Consider the following 25247-nt stretch of genomic DNA (forward strand, 5'->3'; position numbering starts at 1 on the left):
AAAGCCAATAGCCCTTAAAACCAAAAGGCAAGGGTAAAAAGGATCCAAGGCTTTGAGCATCAATGGATAGGAGGGCCCAAGGAAATCAAATCCAGGCCTAAGCGGCTAAATTAAGCTGTCCCTAACCATGTGCTTGTGTCATGAAGGCCCAAGTGAAAAGCTTGAGACTGAGTGGTTAAAGTCGTGATCCAAAGCAAAAAGAGTGTGCTTAAGAGCTCTGGACACCTCTAACTGGGGACTCTAGCAAAGCTGAGTCACAATCTGAAAAGGTTCACCCAGTCATGTGTCTGTGGCATTTATGTATCCGGTGGTAATACTGGAAAACAAAATGCTTAGGGCCACGGCCAAGACTCATAAGTAGCTGTGTTCAAGAATCAACATACTTAACTAGGAAAGTCAATAACACTATCCGAAATTCTAAGTTCCTAGAGAAGCCAATCATTATGAACTTCAAAGGAAAAAGTGAGATGCCAAAACTGTTCAGAAGCAACAATTTAAGTTTGGTGTTGTGATGAGCGGATAATTTATACGCTTTTTGGCATTGTTTTTAAGTAGTTTTTAGTAAGTTTAAGCTACTTTCAAGGATGTTTTCATTAGTTTTTATGTTAAATTCACATTTCTGGACTTCACTATGAGTTTGTGTATTTTTCTGTAATTTCAGGTAATTTCTGGCTGAAATTGAGGGACTTGAGCAAAACTTTGAAAAAGGCTGACAAAAGGACTGCTGATGCTGTTGGAATCTGACCTCCCTGCACTCGAAATGGATTTTCTGGAGCTACAGAACTCCAAATGGCGCGCTCTCATCGGCGTGGGAAAGTAGACATCCAGAGCTTTCCAGCAATGTATAATAGTCCATACTTTATTCGGAAATTGATGATGTAACTTGGCGTTGAATGCGAAGTACATGCTGCTGTCTGGAGTTAAACGCCAGAAACACGTCATGATCCGGAGTTGAACGCCCAAAACACGTTATAACTTGGCGTTCAACTCCAAGAAAAGCCTCAGCTCGTGGATAGATCAAGCTCATCCCAAACATACACCAAGTGGGCCCCGGAAGTGGATTTATGCATCAATTACTTACTCATGTAAACCCTAGTAGCTAGTTTAGTATAAATAATACTTTTTACTAGTGTATTAGGAGTCTTTTGACCATCAAGTCTTTTGACCACGTTTCATCTTTGGTCTCAGTTTTGTTTTATTCTTCATCTTAGGAGGCCATTGAGCACGTTTTAGGGGGCTGGCCATTCGGCCATGCCTGAACCTTTCACTTATGTATTTTCAACGGTGGAGTTTCTGCACACCATAGATTAAGGGTGTGGAGCTCTGCTGTACCTCAAGTTTCAATACAATTACTATTACTTTCTATTCAATTCTCTTTTATTCTTATTCCAAGATATACGTTGCACAACACTTTGATGAATGTGATGATCCGTGACACTCATCATCATTCTCACCTATGAACGCGCGTGATTGACAACCACTGTCATTCTACCTTAGGCCGGGCGCATATCTCTTAGATTCCCCAACAGAATCTTCGTGGTATAAGCTAGATAGATGGCGGCATTCATGGGGATCCGGAAAGTCTAACCTTGTCTGTGGTATTCCGAGTAGGATCCCGGGAATCTGGAAAGTCTAACCTTGTCTGTGGTATTCCGAGTAGGATTCCGGTATTGAATGACTGTGACGAGCTTCAAACTCCTGAAGGCTGGGCGTGATGACAAACGCAAAAGAATCAATGGATTCTACTCCAACCTGATTGAGAACCGACAGATGATTAGCCGTGCTGTGACAGAGCATTTGGACCATTTTCACTGAGAGGATGGGATGTAGCTATCAACAAGGGTGATGCCTCCAGACGATTAGCCTTGCAGTGACAGCGCATAGGACCATTTTCCCGAGAGGATTAAAAGTAGCCGTTGATGATGGTGATGCCCTACATACAGCTTGCCATGGAAAGGAGTAAGAAGGATTGGATGAGAGCAATAAGAAAGTAGAGATTCAAAAGGATTCTAACATCTCCACACACCTATCTGAAATTCCCACTATTGATTTACATAAGTATTTCTATCCCTTTTTATTTTCTATTTATTATTAATTTTTGAAACCCATAACCATTTAATCTGCCAAACTGAGATTTACAAGGTGACCATAGCTTGCTTCATACTAACAATCTCTGTGGGATCGACCCTTACTCACGTAAGGTATTACTTGGATGACCCAGTACACTTGCTGGTTAAAGTTGAACGGAGTTGTGAGCTTCTCTAACAGTGCCTGGAACTCTTTTATCACAATTTCATCCACCAGCAGGAGCAAAGACAAAAGCATTCTTGTTGAGGCTGATCCTGAACCTGAAAGGACCTTGAAGCGAAATCTAAGAGAAGCTAAAGCACAATTCTCTGTAGAGGACCTAACAAAAATCTTCAAAGAAGAAGACATGGCAGCCGAAAACAACAACAATGCAAACAATGCAAGGAAGGTGCTAGGTGACTTTACTGCACCTACTCCCAACTTCTATGGGAGAAGCATATCTGTCCCTGCCATTGGAGCAAACAACTTTGAGCTTAAGCCTCAATTAGTTTCTCTAATGCAACAGAATTGCAAGTTCCATGGACTTCTACTGGAAGATCCTCATCAGTTTTTAGCTGAAGTCTTGCAAATCTGTGACACTGTCAAGACCAATGGGGTTAACTCTGAGGTCTACAGACTTATGCTATTCCCTTTTGCTGTAAGAGACAGAGCTAGGATATGGTTGGACTCACAACCTAAAGAAAGCCTGAACTCTTGGAAAAAGCTAGTCAATGCCTTCTTGGAAAAGTTCTTTCCACCTCAAAAATTGAGTAAGCTTAGAGTGGAAGTCCAAACCTTCTGACAAAAGGAAGGTGAATCCCTCTATGAAGCTTGGGAAAGATACAAACAATTGATCAGAAAGTGCCCTTCTGACATGCTTTCTGAATGGAGCATCATAGGTATCTTCTATGATGGTCTGTCTGAACTGTCCAAGATGTCTTTGGATAGCTCTGCTGAAGGATCTCTTCATGTGAAGAAGACGCCTGTAGAAGCTCAAGAACTAATTGAAATGGTTGCAAATAACCAATTCATGTACACTTCTGAAAGGAATCCTGTGAACAATGGGACAAATCAGAAGAAAGGAGTTCTTGAGATTGATACTCTGAATGCCATATTGGCTCAGAACAAAATATTGACTCAACAAGTCAATATGATTTCTCAAAGTCTGTCTGGAATGCAAGCTGCACCAGGCAGTACTAAGGACGCTTCATCTGAAGAAGAAGCTTATGATCCTGAGAATCCTTCAATAGAAGAGGTGAATTACATGGGAGAATCCTATGGAAACACCTATAATCCTTCATGGAGGAATCATCCAAATCTCTCATGGAAGGATCAACAGAGACCTCAACAAGGTTTCAACAACAATAATGGTGGAAGAAATAGGTTTAGCAATGGCAAGCCTTTTCCATCATCTTCTTAGCAACAGACAGAGAATTCTAAGCAGAGCCACTCTGACTTAGCAACCATGGTCTCTGATCTAATCAAAACCACTCAAAGTTTCATGACTGAAACAAGGTCCTCCATTAGAAACTTGGAGGCACAAGTGGGACAGCTGAGCAAGAAAATTACTGAACTCCCTCCTAGTACTCTTCCAAGCAATACAGAAGAGAATCCAAAAGGAGGATGAAAGGCCATTAACATGACCCACATGGCCGAACTTGGAGAGGAGGAAGAGGCAGTGATCGCCACTGAGAAAGACCTCAATGGACGTCCACTGGCCTCCAATGAGTTCCCTAATGAGGAGCAATGGGAATCTGAGGCTCACACAGAGACCATAGAGATTCCATTGGATTTACTTCTGCCATTCATGAGCTCTGATGAGTATTCTTCCTCTGAAGAGAATGAGTATGTCACTGAAGAGCAAGTTGCTAAATACCTTGGAGCAATCATGAAGCTAAATGACAAGTTATTTGGTAATGAGACTTGGGAGGATGAACCCCCTTTGCTCACCAAAGAACTGGATGACTTGACTAGGCAGAGATTACCTCAAAAGAGACAAGATCCTGGGAAGTTCTCAATACCTTGTGCCATAGGCACCATGACCTTTAAGAAGGCCTTGTGTGACCTAGGGTCAAGTGTAAACCTCATGCCTCTCTCTGTAACGGAGAAGCTAGGGATCTTTGAGGTACAAGCTGCAAGAATCTCACTAGAGATGGCAGACAATTCAAGAAAACAAGCTTATGGGCTTGTAGAGGATGTTTTGGTAAAGATTGAAGACCATTACATCCCTGCTGATTTCATAGTCCTATAAACTGGAAAGTGCATGGATGAATTCATCATCCTTGGCAGACCCTTCCTAGCCACAGCAAAGGCTGTGATTGATGTGGACAGAGGAGAATTGATCATTCAAGTGAATGAAGAATCCTTTGTGTTTAAGGCTCAAGGATATCCCTCTGTCACCATGGAGAGGAAGCATGAAGAGCTTCTATCAAAACAGAGTCAAACAGAGCCCCCACAGTCAAACTATAAGTTTGGTGTTGAACCCCCACAATCAAGCTCTAAGTTTGGTGTTGGGAGGTTCCAACATTGCTCTGAGTATCTGTGAGGCTCCATGAGAGCCCACTGTTAAGCTACTGACATTAAAGAAGCGCTTGTTGGGAGGCAACCCAATGTTATATTTATCTAATTTTCCTTTGTTATTTTATGTTTTCTGTAGGTTGATGATCATGGAAAGTCACAAAATCAATTGAAAAAGCAAGAACAGAATGAAAAACAGAAAGAAAAACAGCACACACTGGAGGAAAACCTTGCTGGCGTCTAAATGCCAGTAAGGGCAGCAAATGGGCGTTTAACGCCCAGTCTGGCACCATTCTGGGCGTTTAACGCCAGAAAGGGGCACCAGACTGGCGTTAAACGCTAGGAAGGGGCAAGAAGTTGGCGTTAAACGCCAGAAATGGGAACCAGCCCGGCGTTTAACGCCAGAATTGGCATCAAGAGCATTTTTGCTCGCCACTTGGTGCAGGGATGAATTTTCCTTGACACCTCAAGATCTGTGGACCCCATAGGATCCCCACCTACCCCACCACTCTCTCTCTTCTTCACCCATTCACCAATCACCTCAACACCTCTTCCCCAAAAACCCCTCACCTATCAAATCTCACTATTCTCTTCACCACTCACATCCATCCTTCATAAAACCCCACCTACCTCACGATTCAAATTCAAACCACTTTCCCTCCCAAACCCACCCTCACATAGCCGAACCTTACCCCTCCCTCCACTCCTATATAAACCCATCTTTACCACCTCATTTTCACACAAGCTAACCACTACTTCTCTCCCTTTGGCCAAACCACAAAGCCATCTCCATTTCCTTCATTTCTTCTTCTTCTACTCTCTTCTTTCTTCTTTTGCCCGAGGACGAGCAAACCTTTTAAGTTTGGTGTGGTAAAAGCATTGCTTTTTGTTTTTCCATAACCATTTATGGCATCCAAGGCCGGAGAAACCTCTAGAAAGAGGAAAGGGAAGGCAAAAGCTTCCACCTCCGAGTCATGGGAGATGGAGAGATTCATCTCAAGGGTGCATCAAGACCACTTCTATGAAGTTGTGGCCTTGAAGAAGGTGATCCCCGAGGTCCCTTTCAAACTCTAAAAGAGTGAATACCCAGAGATCCGACATGAGATTCGAAGAAGAGGTTGGGAAGTTCTTACCAACCCCATTCAACAAGTCAGAATCTTAATGGTTCAAGAGTTCTATGCCAATGCATGGATCACCAAGAGCCATCATCAAAGTGTGAACCCGAACCCAAAGAATTGGCTTACAATGGTTCGGGGGAAATGCTTAGATTTTAGTCCGGAAAATGTAAGGTTGGCATTCAACTTGCCCATGATGCAAGGAGATGAACACCCTTACACTAGAAGGGTCAACTTTGATCAAAGGTTGGACCAAGTCCTCATAGACATCTGTGAAGAGGGCGCTCAATGGAAGAGAGATTCAAGAGGGAAGCCGGTTCAACTAAGAAGGCATGACCTCAAGCCCGTGGCTAGGGGATGGTTGGAGTTTATCCAATGCTCAATCATTCCCACTAGCAACCGGTCCGAAGTTACTATAGACCGGGCCATCATGATTCATAGCATCATGATTGGAGAAGAAATAGAAGTTCATGAGGTTATAGCCCAAGAACTTTATAAGGTGGCGGACAAGCCCTCTACCTTGGCAAGGTTAGCCTTTCCTCACCATTCATTTATCACCTCTGTTATTCAGTTGGAGTTGACATAGAGGGAGACATCCTCATTGATGAGGACAAGCCCATCACTAAGAAAAGGATGGAGCAAACAAGAGATCCCACTCATCATGAAATCCTTGAGATGCCTCAAGGGATGCACTTTCCTCCTCAAAATTATTGGGAGCAAATCAACACCTCCCTAGGAGAACTGAGTTCCAACATGGGACAACTAAGGGTGGAGCACCAAGAACATTCCATTCTCCTCCATGAAATTAGAGAAGATCAAAGAGTCATGAGAGAGGAGCAACAAAGGCAAGGAAGAGACATTGAGGAGCTCAAGCACTCCATAAGATCTTTAAGAGGAAGAACAAGCTGCCATCACTGAGGTGGACCCGTTCTTTAATCTCCTTGTTCCTTATTTTCCTATTTTTCAAATTTTCATGCTTATGTTCATCTATGTTTGTGTCTTGTGATCATTAGTGTCTTAGTGTCTATGCCTTAAAGTTATGAATGTCCTATGAATCCATCACCTTTCTTGAATGAAAAATGTTCTTAATTGAAAAAGAGAAGAATTGCATGAAATTTTATAACAGATTAATTATATTCATGTGGTGGCAATACTTTTGTTTTCTGAATGTATGCTTGAACAATGCATATGTCTTTTGAATTTGTTGTTCATGAATGTTGGCTCTTGAAAGAATGATGAAAAAGGAGACATGTTACTGAGGATCTGAAAAATCATAAAAAAATGATTCTTGAAGCAAGAAAAAGCATTGAATACAAAAAAAAAATTCGAAAAAAAAAGAGAAAGAGAGGAAAAAGAAAGAGAAAGAAATAATAAAGTTGTGATCCAAGGCAAAAAGAGTGTGCTTAAGAACCCTGGACACCTCTAATTGGGGACTTTAGCAAAGCTGAGTCACAATCTGAAAAGGTTCACCCAGTTATGTGTTTGTGGCATGTATGTATCCGGTGGTAATACTGGAAGACAGAGTGCTTTGGGCCACGGCCAAGACTCATAAAGTAGCTGTGTTCAAGAATCATCAGACTTAACTAGGAGAATCAATAACACTATCTGGATTCTGAGTTCCTATAGAAGCCAATCATTCTGAATTTCAAAGGATAGAGTGAGATGCCAAAACTGTTCAGAGGCAAAAAGCTAAAAGCCCCGCTCATCTAATTAATACTGATCTTCATAGATGTTTTTGGAATTCATTGCATATTCTCTTCTTTTTATCTTATTTGATTTTCAGTTGCTTGGGGACAAGCAACAATTTAAGTTTGGTGTTGTGATGAGCGGATAATTTATACTCTTTTTGGCATTGTTTTTAGTATGTTTTTAGTATGTTTTAGTTAGTTTTTATTATATTTTTATTAGTTTTTAGTTAAAATTCACTTTTTTGGACTTTACTATGAGTTTGTGTGTTTTTCTGTGATTTCAGGTATTTTCTGGCTGAAATTGAGGGACTTGAGCAAAAATCTGATTCAGAGGCTGAAAAGGACTGCAGATGCTGTTGGATTCTGACCTCCCTGCACTCGAAGTGGATTTTCTGGAGCTATAGAATCCCAATTGGCGGGATCTCAACGGCGTTGAAAAGTAGACATCCTGGGCTTTTCAGCAATGTATAATAGTCCATACTTTGCCCGAGATTTGATGGCCCAAACTGGCGTTCCAAATCAGCTCAAAACTGCCCGGTGTTAAACACCGGAACTAGCACAAGAATGGGAGTTAAACGCCCAAACTGGCACAAAAGCTGGCGTTTAACTCCAAGAAAAGTCTCTACACATGAAAGCTTCAATGCTCAGCCCAAGCACACACCAAGTGGGCCCGGAAGTGGATTTTTATGTCATTTACGCATCTCTGTAAATCCTAGGCTAATAGTTCTCTACAACTAGGACCTTTTGCTATTGTATTTTCATCTTGAGATCTTTAGATCTTTGAATCTTTTGATCACGTTTTGGGGGCTGGCCTCTCGGCCATGCCTAGACCTTGTTCTTATGTATTTTCAACGGTGGAGTTTCTACACACCATAGATTAAGGTGTGGAGCTCTGCTGTACCTCGAGTATTAATGCAATCACTATTGTTCTTCTATTCAATTCGGCTTATTCTTGTTCTAAGATATCACTTGTTCCTCAACTTGATGAATGTGATGATCTGTGACACTCATCATCATTCTCACTTATGAACGTATGCCTGACAACCACCTCCATTCTACCTTAGATTGAGTGGATATCTCTTGGATTTCTTAACCGGAATCTTCGTGGTATAAGCTAGAATTGATGGCGGCATTCAAGAGAATCCAGAAGGTCTAAACCTTGTCTATGGTATTCTGAGTAGGATTCAATGATTGAATGACTGTGACGAGCTTCAAACTCATGAAGGCTGGGCGTTAGTGACAGACGCAAAAGAATCAATGGATTCTATTCCAACCTGATTGAGAACCGACAGATGATTAGCCGTGCTGTGACAGGGTGCGTTAAACATTTTCACTGAGAGGACGGGATTGTAGCCACTGACAATGGTGATGCCCAACATACAGCTTGCCATGGAAAGGAGTAAGAAGGATTGGATGAAGACAGTAGGAAAGCAGAGAGACGGAAGGGACAAAGCATCTCCATTCGCTTATCTGAAGTTCTCACCAATGAATTACATAAGTATCTCTATCTTTACTTTATGCTTTATTCATATATCATCCATAACCATTTGAATCTGCCTGACTTAGATTTACAAGATGACCATAGCTTGCTTCATACCAACAATCTCCATGGGATCGACCCTTACTCGCGTAAGGTTTATTACTTGGACGACCCAGTACACTTGCTGGTTAGTTGTGCGAAGTTGTGATAAATAGTTGAGATTGCAATTGAGCGTACCATGTTGATGGCGCCATTGATGATCACAATTTCGTGCACCAGATTCTTACTAATAAAGGATCATGCAACAAACAAAGCAAAATAGCAGAAAACCGGAACGTAACATAGAAAAAGAGAGTAGGAATAAACAAAATGAAAGGAGCTCAACCACCTTAGTTATCCTAGTGGTCACTTTATTCTTCAGGTTGTGCTCCTCAGTGAAGATGATTCGCCATATTTTTGGTGCCATAGGAATAAACAGAAAACTTCTAAGCGAAGCGTCAACACCAAACTTAAAGGTTTGCTTCTCCTCAAGCAAAGAAGAACTGAGAACAGAAAGAAACAATTATTAAAATTAAAGAAGAATAAAAGGATAAATGAACAAGAGAGAATTAGGATTAGGAGAGAGAGAAAGAAAATTAAAACTGGGCGGCAAACTAGTGTAGTTGTGCGGCGCAGGCGACGCGTACGCGTGGGTCGCGGAATTTTCTTAATGACACGTAAGCGTCAGGCACGCGTCCACGTGCCCTGGGGTTTTGCGTGATTCGCGCAAAGGCAGCCGCGCGCACGCATAACTCTCTGTTCGTGTGGCTTAGGTACCAATATTTTCATACGACGCGTGGATGAACATTTGTGCAAATGACGCGCACGCGTGGTCAATTTTGTGCGTCTAGCACACTTCTAGCCCCAAACCAGCACAAGTCTCTACCCAAACACATATTTACGTCGAATTTCAAGGTCACGCGTACGCGTCACTGACGCGCACGCGTGGGTTACACATACGCGTGATGCGGCTTGTACTTTCAGCATGCTTCCAGCGCTACTCCCGCTAAACTCTCTGTCAAATTTTATTTTTCACGCACATTCATATGACGCGTACACGTCAGCGACACTTGTGGGTCATGTGCTCCTCTTCTTTTTTTTTTTTGGTTCCTGTTCTAAAATAGCTGTATGATCAGAAAATTAGTAAGAACTCAATAAAAATCAAATAAGTAAGAAAACTACTACTACGAAAAATAACTAAGAATGAAAAAGAACGATCATACCAAGGTGAGTTGTGTCCCACCAAGCACTTTTAGTTAAAGTCCTTAAGTTGGACATGTGGTGAGCTCCTTGACATGGTGGCTTGTGCTTGCACTGATCCAGGAATTTCCACCAATGTTTGTAATTCCAATGGCTATCGGGATCCTAAACTAGGCGCATAACACCTTCGAGCAAGTTGAAGCAAGTGACAAGGCCCCAAGAATGTTGATTGTGGGAATGAATTCTAGGGACCCAAACCTTACTTTTACATCCGTCTTCTTGTGGATCACCATTGTTCCCACCGGGTGGCAAGCAATCTGAATTCTCACAGAGATATCCAAACAACCTTCTAGACCCATTCAATTGAACTCTACACCAATCCTTGCACTTCAATTTGGAGCATGCAACCATATTGAACCTTGCTTGACAACTCTTGCCACTAACCATCTTTCTCTTACTCATAATGCCACAAAGAGCTCTAAGTTGACCATCCGTCTGCAGTAGCCCATGTTCAAGTGGGAAAGTAAAGGTTAAGGATAGGAATTTTACCCACTTGAATGTTGTATTGGATGGTGATGGCTTTGGAAGAGGTCTTGCAAGCTCCACTCCCTTGTGTGCTTCTTTGAATTCTTCCACCTCTTTGCAAGCTTCCTAAATTTCAACCTCTTCCTCTTGGCAGCTTTCTTTTTCAACTAACTCTTTATTGACCTTGGTCTCAGAGCCAGCTACTTTACCACTTCTCAGTTGAATAACTTGCAATCTTTTTCAACTGGCTCCTCATTAACTTGTGCTTCCATACTTGCCACTCGTCCACTTATCAAGGTGATAGCCTTGGCTTCCTCTCTTGGGTTTGGAATTGCGTTACCAGGAAGGCTATTAGTGGTCCTCTGATCAATTTCATTAACTTTTGTGGCTAATTGACCCATCTAAATCTCCAAGTTCTTGATTGATGCTCTGGTTTTCTATCTAAAACTTGCCAAGATTTCTTCCAAATCATCATTCTGTTGGGGCTGAGAAGTTGCTTGCTGAGATGAATGAAACTGGGGGTTGTTAAAATTATTCTGTTGAAAGCCACCCTGAGAACTATGATTAAAATTTTGTGGCCTCTGAGGTTGCTCTCTCCACCCAAAATTTGGATAATTTCTCTATCTCTGATTGTAGGTCTTAGAATAGGGATCATTATTGGGATTTCTAGGAGCACTCCCCATGTAATTGACCTCTTGAAGAGGATTTTGGGTGTTGATAGCTGAAACTTGCATGCTACCCATCTGTTGAGTAAGTAGATTTAATTACTGAGACATAAGCTTGTTTTGAGCAAGAATAGCATTAAGAGTTTCTACTTCCATAACACCCTTCTTCTGAGGAGCCTCAATATCTAATGGTGGCTCTTGATATGAATATGGAGATGGTGGCTCTAGATAGTTGGAATATGGAGCATTGAAGTTTCTTTGGTTTTGATTTTGCCAACCAAAATTTGGATAGTTCCTCCATCCACCATAATATGAATCACTACTTGGGTGTGAGTAGTAACCCATGTGATCTATCTCCATTATTTTTTCTTAGCACAAAACACCAAACAGAATCAAACGCACCATGTGGTAAACAGGAAAGCAAAGAAGATAATTTTTTTGAAAAGGAATAAAATAAAGAATAATAAACATAAATAAAAATTCGAAAATAAATGAAAAGAAGTGAACTATAAATTCAAAAATTAAACAAAGAAAGATACTAGGATTTCTTTTAAAAAATATTTTTTTAAAGAAAAATTACTACAGGGACACCAAACTTAATTTCAAAAATTAAGAGGAAAAAAATTTTAAATAAAATAAATCAAATATTTTTTTTCGAAAATAATACTAAAACAAAAATTAAATAAAATTAAAATTAAAACGCTTAATCTAAGCAATCAAATAACTAATAGTTGTTAATCACTATCAATCCCCGGCAACGGTGCCAAAAACTTGGTGCAGTGATTACAACCACATACTAACCGGCAAGTACACCGGGTCGTACCAAGTAATACCTTACGTGAGTAAGGGTCGATCCCACGAGAATTGATGGATCAAGCAACAATGATTGATTGATTGGCTTAGTTAGGCAAGCAGAAAAGGGTTTTGAGATATTCAAAAGGTTTAAATTTGAAAATATCAGAAGGCAGGTACACAAGTAAATAAGTTGAAGATAAAATATTGAAGAAACAGTTAAGGCTTCAGAGTTATCTATTTTTCCGGATTAACCTTTCTTACTAACTATTTTAATCATGTAGGATTTAATTTATGGCAAACTATATGTGACTAGACCCTAATTCCTTAGACCTTTCTAGTCTCCTCTAAAATTCATCAACCGCCAATTCCTTGGTCAATTAATTCCAATTAGAGGGTGAAGTTCAAATTCCAGTTTATATGCCACAAAAATTCTAATTACCCAAAAATAAGAGGATTATATGTCAGGTATCCTGTTAAATCCAAATAATTAAAATTTAGGAGAAATTATTTTCAAGCTGTTGTTCAAGTAAAGAGCTTTTCCAAGGTTTACAAGAACTCAAATAGAAAGAGGGTCATACTTTCGTTCCACCCAAATTCATAAGATAAAGAGCGAAAACAATTCTTAAATTATAAATCCATACATGAATTAAAATAGAAAAATTAATAAAATCAATCCATACAAATAGACAAAGCTCCTAACCTTAACAATGGAGGATTAGTTGCTCATGGAATGCGGAATGTAAAATTGTATAGAATTCTCTAATGGAATCCCCCTGATGGAACCTCCCTAATAGAAGAGAAGTCTCTCCTTTTTATAACTAATCCTAATTAATTTCAAATCTAATATCTAAAATTAAGATAATATCTTTTCCTATTTTCAAATTCAAATTTAAATTTAAATCAGAATTAATTATAACAATTAACAAGTCTTCAATTGATGGATAGGGACCACTTGATTCCTTCACTTTATAGCCTCTAATCTGTACTTTCTGGGCTGAAAACTGGGTCAAAAGTAGCCCAGAAATCGCCTCCAGCATTTTTCTGCATTTTCTGCACGTGGCGCATGTCACGCGTACGCGTCAGTCACGCGTACACGTCGATGGTCTTTTCCGCGAGTCACGCGGACGCGTCAGTCACGCGCACGCGTCACTGTGTAAATCTTCAAATCACGCGTACGCGTCAGTCACGCGCATGCGTCGCTATGGAAAGCTCCAAATCACGCGCACGCATCTGTCACGCGTACGAGTCGCTCCTCGCTGCCATCTCCTTTGATTCTTGTGCTGCAGAAACTCCATTAAATCCTGCCGAATGCTACCTAAAATAAACAAAATTGTAAAATACTAAAAGTGGCATCCATATTGGCTAAAAGATAATTAATTATTTATTAAACTCAACAAATTAGATGCAAATTCACTAGGAAAAGATAGGAAAGATGCTCACGCATCAGTGTACGCGGACAGGTGCATGCATATGCATCCTGGTCCAAAAAGAGACCTATGCATGCGTATGCATACCTCTTTCATGCGTACGCATATCCCTATTTTTCAGAAAATTATTATTTTGTGTTTTTAAGCCAATTTTTCCTCCTAAACCTCTGTTTTCACACTGTTTGTTCTAAATTTGGATAGTAAGCTTAGTAATAAAATGGAGTTAGGAAATAGAGGTAACTTAGAGATGAAGTAAAGGTTGAAACTGATGAGATTAGGCTACAGAAAGTAAGGTTATTTGGAAGTAAAAGAAGGTCTAGAGTAACTGAACCGAGATGTTAATGATGAGATTGAGGATGGCTATGTGTGGTCGGAATGGTCGAGATGTGTGTGTGGCTGGAATGGTTGAGATGTGTGTGTGGCCAGAATGGTCGAGAGGACAAGATTTGAGTGCGATCCTGCTTGTTTGTGAACTTTAAAATGTATTTGGATGGCAGGTTGAGAACAGAAGTTCCCACTTTTATCGTGATAAGGGTGTGGAAAAAGTGGAAAGGCACTCTCCTTCGTATTGTTTCCTCCACATTCTTCTCTTGTTGCAAGGTGGAAAGGCACACTCCTGCGATGTGGAAAGGCACTCTCCTTCGTTTATGATCCTCCTGGAGATGCGTAACCTAGAGACAAATGTCTGGGTTAGCTACCAGATGTGTCGGGTTCTGGCGATTTAAACGACGTGTGAGCTCACGGCCAGTAGGACAGGGATGCATCATGTTGCATTTGCTTACTTGGTTTGGGTGTGCATAATTGTTTTGGGTTTGCCTATCTGATAAATTCTGTTTAACTGATAACTATAATACTTGCTATAACTATTCTTTAAATGTGTTTGCCTTGTATTTGCTTTGTTTGTGATTGTCTTTCTAATTTAAGTGCCTTGGTGGTGGACAAGTGATAATGTTGATTTGATTTGAAATGGACCAGAGGCCGGGTTGAGTTTATTTAGGCCAAAGGCCGAGCTGGTTTGATTTGGACCATAGGCCATGACTGGTTGGGTTAGTGGTAAGGGTTAGAGTTGAATGAGACAGTGAGTAGATTGTAATTTGAGAGATTAAGTTAGGATTGAGTTAGAACCTCAAGGACCTTAGATATCTACCCCTACTTATGGTTTCTGTTTTAGTTCCTTAAGAATTATAATCTGAGTGTCGGCATTCTAGGATTGCCTCTGGCATTCCCAGGACCTTATATCTTATGTGCGCGACACCTTTACCATGCTGAGAACCTCCAGTTCTGATCCCATACTATCTTGTTTTTTTCAGATGCAGGTCGAGAGGCACCTCGCTAGGCGTCTAGAGCTTCTAAAGTGAAGTGGTTTCTTTTGGGGTTTCTTTTAATCTTTCGATATATGTATATGTAAATTCTCCTTTTATATACCTGTTTATTTGCTCATCCTAGAAGTTTATGGAGAACTAGGGTTTTATGTATGTATTTTGGGTTTTGTATTATGTATATAAGTATGTAAATATTCTCCGGCTAGCCTTAGCTTCGCAGGTTGAGTGAAGAGCTTATTATTTTGTACTTTTGACCCTCTATTCCTACTTTCTGTTTACAATACTATGAATCTTAGGTTTCCTCACACGCAAGTTTTTTGTTTATGTGAGCATTATGACTTTTGTCATAAACTTTTCTTCATAGGATCATCGGTATAATTTCCCTTCAACTACTATTGTTATTATATATATATATACTTTTACTTTTAGAGGTCGTAATACCTTGCCACCTCAGCTTTATGACTTAAGCATAAGACTCCGTGTGGTAGTGTGTTACATTATGGTATCAGAGCAGTTCATTTCTGTAGAGCTTGAGGAATGGACTGGCTATGCCTCTGAGCTTGCTCTGGCTGTGTCTATATGCTATTTAAGATGTTTGCTTGACATATATAGCATAAATATTCATGAGCATTACCTTTGGAGATTCGAAGCACTAGACTCTAGCTATTAAGACTGATCACCTTAATATCAATTGTTCGGTGTGGACAAGACCCAAATAGCGTCACATTGGCGCGAATGAGGAAATACGATTGACTCTCTAACTGCTGCTGTGCAAGCTCCTGCTGAAGGGATGGAGCAAACAAATTAGGAATGGTAATGGAGGCGGTAATGAACCTGGTAATGAAATGAACCAAGGGATTATAACTCGTGCAGCTGGAGTAAATGTCGATAGTGCTAGTTAGAGAGATGAGGGGATTCAAGGAGTGTTCTGATAGAGTTGGAGCTTGATTAAGATCTTAGTAGCTTATAATCAGAGTAACGCTGTGGAAGCGCAGTGAATTTGGTAGCTCAAGGATAGTAGAGACGAGAGAAACGAGACTGAGGATATGGAATGATTTTGAGGGCTATCGTAAGGTCAAAGATGGAAAGTGTGAGTGTGTGATTTAGGTTATTGTGGGATTGACTCCGATCAAGGGATTGAAGAATTGATTAGTATTTGAGATAGTTAAGAAGGATTATAGATTAACTTGAATTAGATGGAACTCTTGAAGGGTAAGGAAGTTTGCAGTCATCGAGAAAGAGTTAGACGAAACTAAGAATGAAACAGATAGGTTTAGCTTAGGCTTGAATTGGGAATAGGGTATTAAATTCATGTTGGAGAATGACAAAATGAATGGTAGGAGATCGGTTGAATTTGAGGAAGCTTATATGGAGAATTAAGAGAAAATTTTTTAGGGCGAAAATTTCTGTTAGGGGTAGGATGTAAAACCTGAGAGATTAGTAAATAATTAGCGAATATATTAACTATTAATCAAAGTAATTAGTAAAGGGAATTTTATAGTATAAGGAGATAGAGCTAATTAAAATAGGAATTTTGACACCAATTTTAAAGAATTCGCCCAAGAATGGCCCGAACACGCCGAACCGAACGAACTGGGCCCGTATTGGTCCCAAGGCCTAACCCAATTCAGTTAAGCACACTTAAAGGCAGCCTTCTTTCCTCCTTCCTTCAGCAAAAGCACGCTGAAGCATTTGGCTAAGGGGGAAGAAGACTTCCATGAAAACCTAACCTTTGGTGTAATTTCAATTCTTAATAACTTTTGATCCGTAGCTCCAATCACCGCACCGTTTACGGCCACGCATCTGTAGAGACGAGCTCTACAAAGCTCAATACCTTTCAAGGTGAGGAAATTATATTCTCAGCTCTTATTCCCTATTCTTCAGTTCAAAAATGTTAGGGTTTTAGGGTGTTGAGATTTTGGTTAATTTGATGTTCTAGGATCAAATTGACTTGAGAAATTGGTAGGTTTTGGCTTAATTGAAGCACATATATGGTAAGGATCTTCAACCCTAGTCAAACCCTTGATTTTGTGAGTTTTTGGGTATTAAAATTTGTATATGATGTGTATTAGGTGTATCTATTTGTAAATTGGAGCTTAAATTATGGGCACTTGAGACTTGGTGGAGCTTAGAAGTTATTGCTGTGGAAGTTTTGGACCCTTAGGGCTATGTTTAGAGCCTTTTGGTAGTGTCTCAGATTATACGTGGAAATCGGCTAAGATACGGTTCAGGTTTCATATATTTAATATATAATGTTCTGTGAAAACTTAGGCTAGGTGGGCATATGATAGGTTAGAACATATGAGTATACTTGATGCTTAGTGACTTTTTTAAGAACTGTGACATGGATTTTGTGCTTGTTGGATAAGAGTAAAGTGATATATTGTGAGTTTAATGCTAGTTGGATAAGAAATTAAGTGATGAGTTAATGATGATATATGTTTGTATGTATATACAATGAATAAGAATATGCGTATCTTGTTGGTTATTTGAAAGGTTAATACATGATATTGTTGAATTGAGGAATGGTAGGATGTGAAAATGTGTTGTGCCGATGGTTATAGGTTCCGTAAGTTTGAACTTGAGTTGAGTTTTAAAGAAAAGGGAGGTTTTGAGGTTTTGTGAAAAATTAATTTTTGGCCAAACTTTGGCAAATCATAAATTGGCTTCTAGACTTCCAATTGATTTCAAACTTGTTTTGTATGAAAATTGGGTCCATGAAGTTTATGCCGTTTGAAAAATGGATGAAAAATATTTTAAAACGAAAAAGTTATGCGTGTCGGAAGTTTGAGGTTTTAAATTGAAACTCTGCAGATTTCAGACTTAGCCAAATTTTTGGCCAAATGTCGTTGCATGCGTACGCATACAGGAGGCATACGCATGCATTCTATTCTGTCCAATGCGTATGCATACGTGGACAGGTGCATGCGTATGCATCCTGGTCCAAAAAGAGACCTATGCATACGCATACCTCTTGCATGCGTACGTATACCCTGTTTTTCAGCAAATCATTATTTTGTGTTTTCAAGTCAATTTGACCTCCTGAATCTATGTTTTCACACTGTTAGTTCTAAATTTGGATATTAAGCTTAGTAATAAAATGGAGTTAGAAAATAGAGGTAACTTGGAGATAAAGTAAAGGTTGAAAGTGATGAGATTAGGCTATGGAAAGCAAGGTTACCTAAAAGTAAAGGAATGTCTAGAGTAACTGAACCAAGATGTTAATGATGAGATTGAGGATGACTATGTGTAGCTAGAATGGTCAAGATGTGTGTGTGGCTGGAATAGTCGAGAGGGCAAGATTTGGGTGCGATCCCATTTGCTCGTTAACTTGAAAAGTTGAGGATAGAAGTTTTCTCTCTTGTTGTAATGAGGGTGTGGGGAAAGTGGAAAGGCACTTTCCTTCGTATTGTTTCCCCCACATTCTTCTCTGGTTGTAAGGTGGAAAGGCACGCTCTTTCGATGTAGAAAGACACTCTCCTTCGATGTGGAAAGGCACACTCCTTCGTTTATGATCCTCCTGGAGATGCGTAACCAAGAGACAAATGTCTGGGTTAGCTACCAGATGTGTTGGGTTTTGGCGATTTAACCGACACATGAGCTCACGGCCAGTAGGACAGGCATACATCATGTTGCATTTGTTTGCTTGGTTTGGGTGTGCATAATTGTTTTGGGTTTGCCTATCTGATAAATTCTGTTTAACTGATAACTGTGATACTTGCTCTAACTGTTCTTTAAATGTCTTTGCCTTATATTTGCTTGTGTTTGTGATTCTCTTTCTATTTTGAGTACCTTGGTGGTGGACGGGTGATAATGTTGATTTGATTTGAAATGGGCCAGAGGCCGGGTTGAGTTTATTTGGGCTGGAGGCCGAGCTGGTTTTATTTGCGCCATAGGCCGTGACTGGTTGGGTCAGTGGTAAGGGTTAGAGTTGAATGAGACAGTGAGTGGATTGTAATTTGAGAGATTAAGTTAGGATTGAGTTAGAACCTTAAGAACCTTAGATATCTATCCCTGCTTATGGTTTCTGTTTTAGTTCCTTAAGAATTATAATTTGAGTATCGGCGTTCTAGGATTGCCTCTGGCATTCCCAGGACCTTATATCTTATGTGCGTGGCACCTTTACCATGCTGAGAACCTCCGGTTCTCATCCCATACTATGTTGTGTTTTCAAATGCAGGTCGAGAGGCTCCTCGCTAGGCATCTAGAGCTTCTGAAGCGAACTGACTTCTTTTGGGGTTTCTTTTAATATTTTGATATATATATATATATATATATATATATATATATATATATATATATATATATATATATATATATATATATATAAATTCTCCTCTTATATACTTGTTTATTTGCTCCTCCTACAGGTTTATAGAGAACTAGGGTTTTATGTATGTATTTTGGGTTTCGGATTATATATATAAGTATGTAAATATTCTCTGGCCAGCCTTAGCTTCGCAGGCTGAGTTAGGAGCTTGTTATTTTGTACTTTTGACCCTCTATTCATAGTTTCTGTTTACTATACTTATGAATCTTAGGTTTCCTCGCACGCAAGTTTTTCGTTTATGTGAGCATTACGACTTTTGTTATAAACTTTTCTTCACAGACTACTCGGTATAATTTCCCTTCAACTAATATTGTTATTATATATATACTTTTACTTCTAGAGGTCGTAATACCTTGCCACCTCAACTTTATGACTTAAGCATAAGACTTATGTGGTAGGGTGTTACAAATTTCGTTTTTCTTAAAAACTATCAACAAGTTAAGGTGCAGAGGCTCAATATTAAATAAATAAAGTATGAAATTCAAGGAGTAAAATCAGGTAATGTCCAGACCTTTAGTGCGATCATGAGGTGCTAAAAGTTAGGATGTTACAGCAAAAATTCTAAAATCATCCCCAAATGTTAAATTTTTAATTTATGCAAATTGGAGAAATTTTTTAAAAAAGAGATTTTAGTAAAACAAATTTAAAAGAAATATATTCATATATAATTGGAAGTTGGCAAAGGTAATTTTTATTAGCAAAATAACATTTTGGTGTTGCAGATAGGTTAATTTTGTAGGGATAAAATAAAAGGCAACTACTTCAATAAAGATGTCAAAAATATTTTTTATAATGATCTTTGCTTAAAATGTGTGACTTATTTGTTTAGCCACACTTTAAATATAGGTAACACTTTTATAACATATAAAAATTAAACCCTACAATTTATTATCCAATAATTAAAGTGAAATATTTTCACATGATAATAATCAAAAAATCTTTATTAGAATATCCACCAAAATAAAAAGGTATAAGCGCATATTATGTATAGGATTAGAAAAGTGAGTTTTTTTTTCTTTTTGCAATGCATATGCATGTCCTTCTGAGGTAGCTAAGAATAAATTGATAGGTCGTTAAATCAATTTTTAAAAAATAAATTATTTTTTGTTTTTAAATATTTTATTAATTAAATTGTTCTTTTAAATATTATAAATTAATAAGTTTTGTCCTTCTGTTATTCTATTAATAATTTTGTTAACGATTGATGATATATAATATTAATTGACAATATGTATGACATATAATATGTCTAATTGAACACTGACTAAATATATTTATTAAAATGAATTAATTTAATCATTTTTTAATTACATAAATCATAATTCTAATATAATTTAGTGACTAAATTAATATATGTTCGTAAATGTATTTGTTCAGTATTCAATTAAATATATTAAGTATTATATATGGCATAAATTAGTAATCTATATTATCAATCGTTGATAGAAATTATTAACTGAGTAACAGAAAAATAAAAATGATTAATCTATAATTCTTAAAAATTAATTTAATTAATAAAATTTTTTAAAAATAAATTAAAAAATATTTTTTAAAGACTAGTTTAATCATTATTCTTTTAATTAATGTTGGTGGAATATCAAAATCACTACTACTGAGGTCTGACAAAGGAATGATGGGTCCTACTTCTTTCTGTCGATCTCTCTTTAATAAGTTTAATTTAAGCCCCGCCATTGGTGAATTGTACACTACTACACTACATGCACGTGACTGATGCAAATTTGCAATTATCCACTCTTCCTCTTCAATTAATATTACAGGAGTAGCAAAAGGTTATCAAGTAAAATGAGACCTAAATTAAAATATGGTTGTACTAAGCATTTCCAATCTTACTCAAAAAAGAAAGCTGCGCATAAAAGACAAGCTCAGTTCTCCATAATTGGCTAAAAGAATAAGGGGTTGGGTTCCCCTCCTAAAATTTTCAGCTCAATCTAGACCTTCTATAATATTTTAATAAATCTTTGTGGTAGAAAACATTAGGAAAGACAATGGTATGTGAATGTCGGGAAAAAAATCATTTGGACTCATTATGTCAATTAGATGGTACAAGATGAGCCACGTTACGGGAGTAGTATAATCACTATAATAATCATATATAATATTAGAAGCACCATGCATGTAAGAAATCTTTATAAGGGTATTTAGTTTTCATGGAAAAAGCTAATAACATGAATGTAATTCACTTTAAATGAAAAGGTCTTTTATTTTATTTTTCTATCTCAGATTGAGTAGCACGGAAGATCCAGCTTGTGGTCCTGCATAATCTTTTGCTCTGTCACAAGCTTTGAAGAGTCAATTTCCTTCAACTGAGAGAAACTGGTATCATAATGAACTAGTTCTCTTCTTTTGGTTGGGATAAGTTATAACCAGTTAGTTCTCTCTCTCCTTTTTTTTTGTTTTGTTTTTTTGGAGTAAACCTCGACCTTCGTTATTAAAAATCCGATTAATCAAGTTCGACCTGACTAAATAACCATAAAAGCATTAAGACAGTTTTAATGAGTTTTTTTATACTTCTTATAATTTAACTCAAAAATATTAGTTAAAAGATTGAATTAGTTATCGCCTTTAATAAATGGATATAGTGGTGCATGTTATTAGTGTCTATGGTTAGAATGGATATAGTGGTTATACAATTATTTCGTGAAAAATAGATTAAGTGAAAAATAATAAAGATGAGAGATTTGGGGTAAGTAAACTTGTGAAGAAAATCACTTTTATTAATAGCAGATAAGTAATACGAGAACTAATGATGAGAAATAGAGATGGAGAACAAGTGTCGAGACCTCCACTAATGTCACAAGAGGATGAATGAGCTTTGTTCAAAGTGGACATGAGTTGGTTAATGGTTGTCAAGTGTTTTAGGGGGAACACCAGAACGTCAGTTTTTTACTCGTGAAGGCGATAAATGTAATGAAGAACAAAATGAGAGGAAATTTGGGTAGATGGATTTTTTTAGCTTATTAGCTTCAGGAGTAAGAAAAATCTAGAAGAAAGTCAAGGTGAAAGTGAAGAAGAAGATGATCGTAATGGTAATGGTGAAAGTAAAGGGTAAAGAGTACTTTACAGTGGTGGCTTGTGGTTCTTTTTATAGTGTAGAACCATGATGAAGAGGAAATCTATTGTCCAATGGTTTTTAATCTGATATTTGGTTTACTGCTTTTTCCAAAATATCTTTAGGTGTTCCTGTCACCTTAAATCTTGTCAACTGGAAAGGTAAGAAATTGATTCCCGCACGTTAAATTAAAGCTCCTGACATGTGACATTAGTGAAGGGACATCTAGTTTGGTTTTCTTTTAACTAGATGACACCTTTACACTCCAAATCCAACCAATCCACTTCCACCAATATAGTTCCCACTGAAGAGAAATTCAACTCCTCAAGGTGTTCTTTTGGGTTCCATCCTTTTAGCCCAATACCTTTAGGAGGAACTTAACTCTTTTTTTACCATGTTTGTAGGTCATTATAAAAATTAATTACGTACAAAAAATGTTTATATTTTTAGTACACAATCAGCGATACTTAAAAAAATATTATTAAGATTAAATTATATTTTTTATTATTTAATAACGTTTTTAATTAAAAAATTAAAAATAAAAAATATTATAAAAACTATTAGAATATAATTAGTAAATTAGGTATAGGTTAGTACAATGGTTAAAAAGTTAATGTTAGTAGACAATTAGTTGAGTAATTAGTAGAATTATTAAGATTATTATTAAAAATATGTGTATAAATAATTTTTTGTATTAATGAATCGTACAACATATAAAAATACATTTTTTGATCATTTCTTATATTTTTCTGATGAAGAACAAATATTCTCTAGTTTAGGTTTTTTTTTGTCATCTTTTTGTTGTTGTATTTGATCACGACTCATACCAAAAGTTTCTGTATGTTATTTTGAGTTGAAATAATGAAATAACGCTCAAATTTGGAACATGCACGCGCCTTCACGCACTTCCAAAAGATCGTTGCCTCCATCTCTCTTTCTTTATCTATCCAGATCTGTATTGAAGATCAACACTCTTGATTGAAACATGCATTTTTCAACAATGTAAGACTGGACTCGCTTGATAAATTTTATTTTGTCATTTTAAATTGTATTTATGATTTATTATATTTATTTAGAATTGTATTTTTAGAAATTTTTATATTAAATTAGATAATTTATTTATTATAATTTAAAAATTTAGTAAGTAAAAAATAATAGGAATTTTATATGTTTTAATTTGAATATTTAGATTTTGAACCTTACTTTATGAATAAAAAGAAATTAATTTGATTATCTCTAATTTTTGGATAGAGTATTTATTTAAAAATAATTTTCAAATTGATGAACAGATAGTATTTTTATATATAATTATTGTTGGATTAAAATTGGTTTTCAATTACACTATATTATTCCTATTTTATTTGAAATTACCAACCTACCTTTACCTCTTTTTCTCAAATTAAAATCATAACCCTAATATATACAATACACACTCCCTCACCATCCCTACGTCATGCCGCCGCCCCTTTTTTTCCCATACTCTTCACCGTGGAAGAAAGAAAGAAAAGAGAGATGGAGATCAAGAGAATGAGGGAGCGGATAAAAGAGGAAGAAGAGAAAAAGAGTGGAGGAAGGAAGGAGAGGATAGTGTTGCCAAGGGCACCATCGCCGCTCACTATCGTGCCCTGTAGAGAAGAGAGAGACGTGAGGCAGGAGCTCGACGAGAGAGAGAGAGAGAGAGAGAGAGAGAGAGAGAGAGAGAGAGAGAGAGAGAGAGAGAGATGATGGCATTGCTGTCGTCGTCGTCAGAGCTACCGCGAAGAAGAAAAGGAAGGGGCACTGCTTCACGCCGTCGCCCTCATGCCTCGCTGTCGCCACCGTCACCACACATCGAGCTTGATGAGAAGGAGCTGTGTCTCGCACTGCTGCCATTCGAGGAGCTGTGCTCCGTCGTCGTTTGCCACCGTTGAGCCGCTCTATTGCTACTATGGTCTCTGGTAAACTGCACGGTGGTGTTGGGGGCAGCCTGTCGTTCTGTCACCGTTGCTATTGCCTTCGCACTGCCAGCTCCTATCTCGGCCATTTTGGGTCTGGTTCTGTTCAAGCGTGCCGCTATTTTGGTCGCTGGGAAGCACCGTCGGAGGTGCTGTTTCCCCACAGTCTTCATTTTTTTATATAATGAGTTGTTTTTGTTTCCAAGCCCTTACGATTGTTGCCCTGTTATATAATGCTGAGGATTTTAGGACGTTATTGCCATAGGGTTGAGTTCTGGTTATTGCGTGCGCATTTGGAGATGCAATTGTTGTCACGGAAGCAGTATAGAGTTGTGGTTGTGGCTGCCGCTATTGTATGCTAGGAAAAAAAGAGTTTTGATGCCTTTTATAGCTTTTGGGTTTCGACTATTTGTGGTAGGGGGCGTTTTTCTTAAACTAATTTTACTTTCAAGAATTGTTACAAGTCTATATTAATATGAAAAGTATATTTTTATGATTTTATTAAGTCTTATGGATTGAATTGAATGATTTTTTACGAATGCAATTGTTTGCTTGATTGATTTTTAGTTGGTTAAAGTGGCTGAAAATTATGATTTTTAACTGATTATGTAGAAGTTGGCTTAAATTGTGATTTACTGGATTGGTTGTTTGAATTCTAGATTTCATTGATTTTCTTGAGTTGAGTGAGTGTGGTTGTGATAATGGTTTGTTGGAAACGATTGAATGGTTGAGAGATGTTTGATTTGGTTTGGTTGGGACTCTTGATGGGTGGCAAAGTCTGAATTTTAGAGAAGATACTGCTGAAATTTTTATAAAAATTAGAGACTTTGTTTGAAGTGTTACTTAGAAAAAATGTGAATTTAAGAATTATATTATTTAATTTTGATTTGTTGAGAAAAGAATGAATTATGTTTTGAGTTTGAATTATCGAGAAAAGAATTATGTTTTGAGTTTTATTTATTAAAAAAAATCTTATGTTTTGAGTTCAATTTATTAAGAAAAGAATTATGTTTTAATTTTGATTTTTTTTTTAAAAATTATGTTTTTAGTTTGATTTAATATAAAAAGACCTA

The 25247-nt window shown here is 37.7% G+C and overlaps 1 non-coding gene across 1 annotated transcript; it reads right to left on the minus strand.

Annotated features, from left to right (window-relative positions):
* Nucleotides 1–2839: 2839 nt before the first annotated feature.
* Nucleotides 2840–2947, minus strand: LOC112716974 (small nucleolar RNA R71). The gene has a single exon (XR_003160536.1). It is a non-coding gene; the product is annotated as a small nucleolar RNA R71 (small nucleolar RNA).
* Nucleotides 2948–25247: the final 22300 nt, after the last annotated feature.

The sequence above is a fragment of the Arachis hypogaea genome, chromosome 1 (genome assembly GCF_003086295.3).
Source record: "Arachis hypogaea cultivar Tifrunner chromosome 1, arahy.Tifrunner.gnm2.J5K5, whole genome shotgun sequence".
In the NCBI taxonomy this organism is placed as follows: Eukaryota; Viridiplantae; Streptophyta; class Magnoliopsida; order Fabales; family Fabaceae; genus Arachis; species Arachis hypogaea.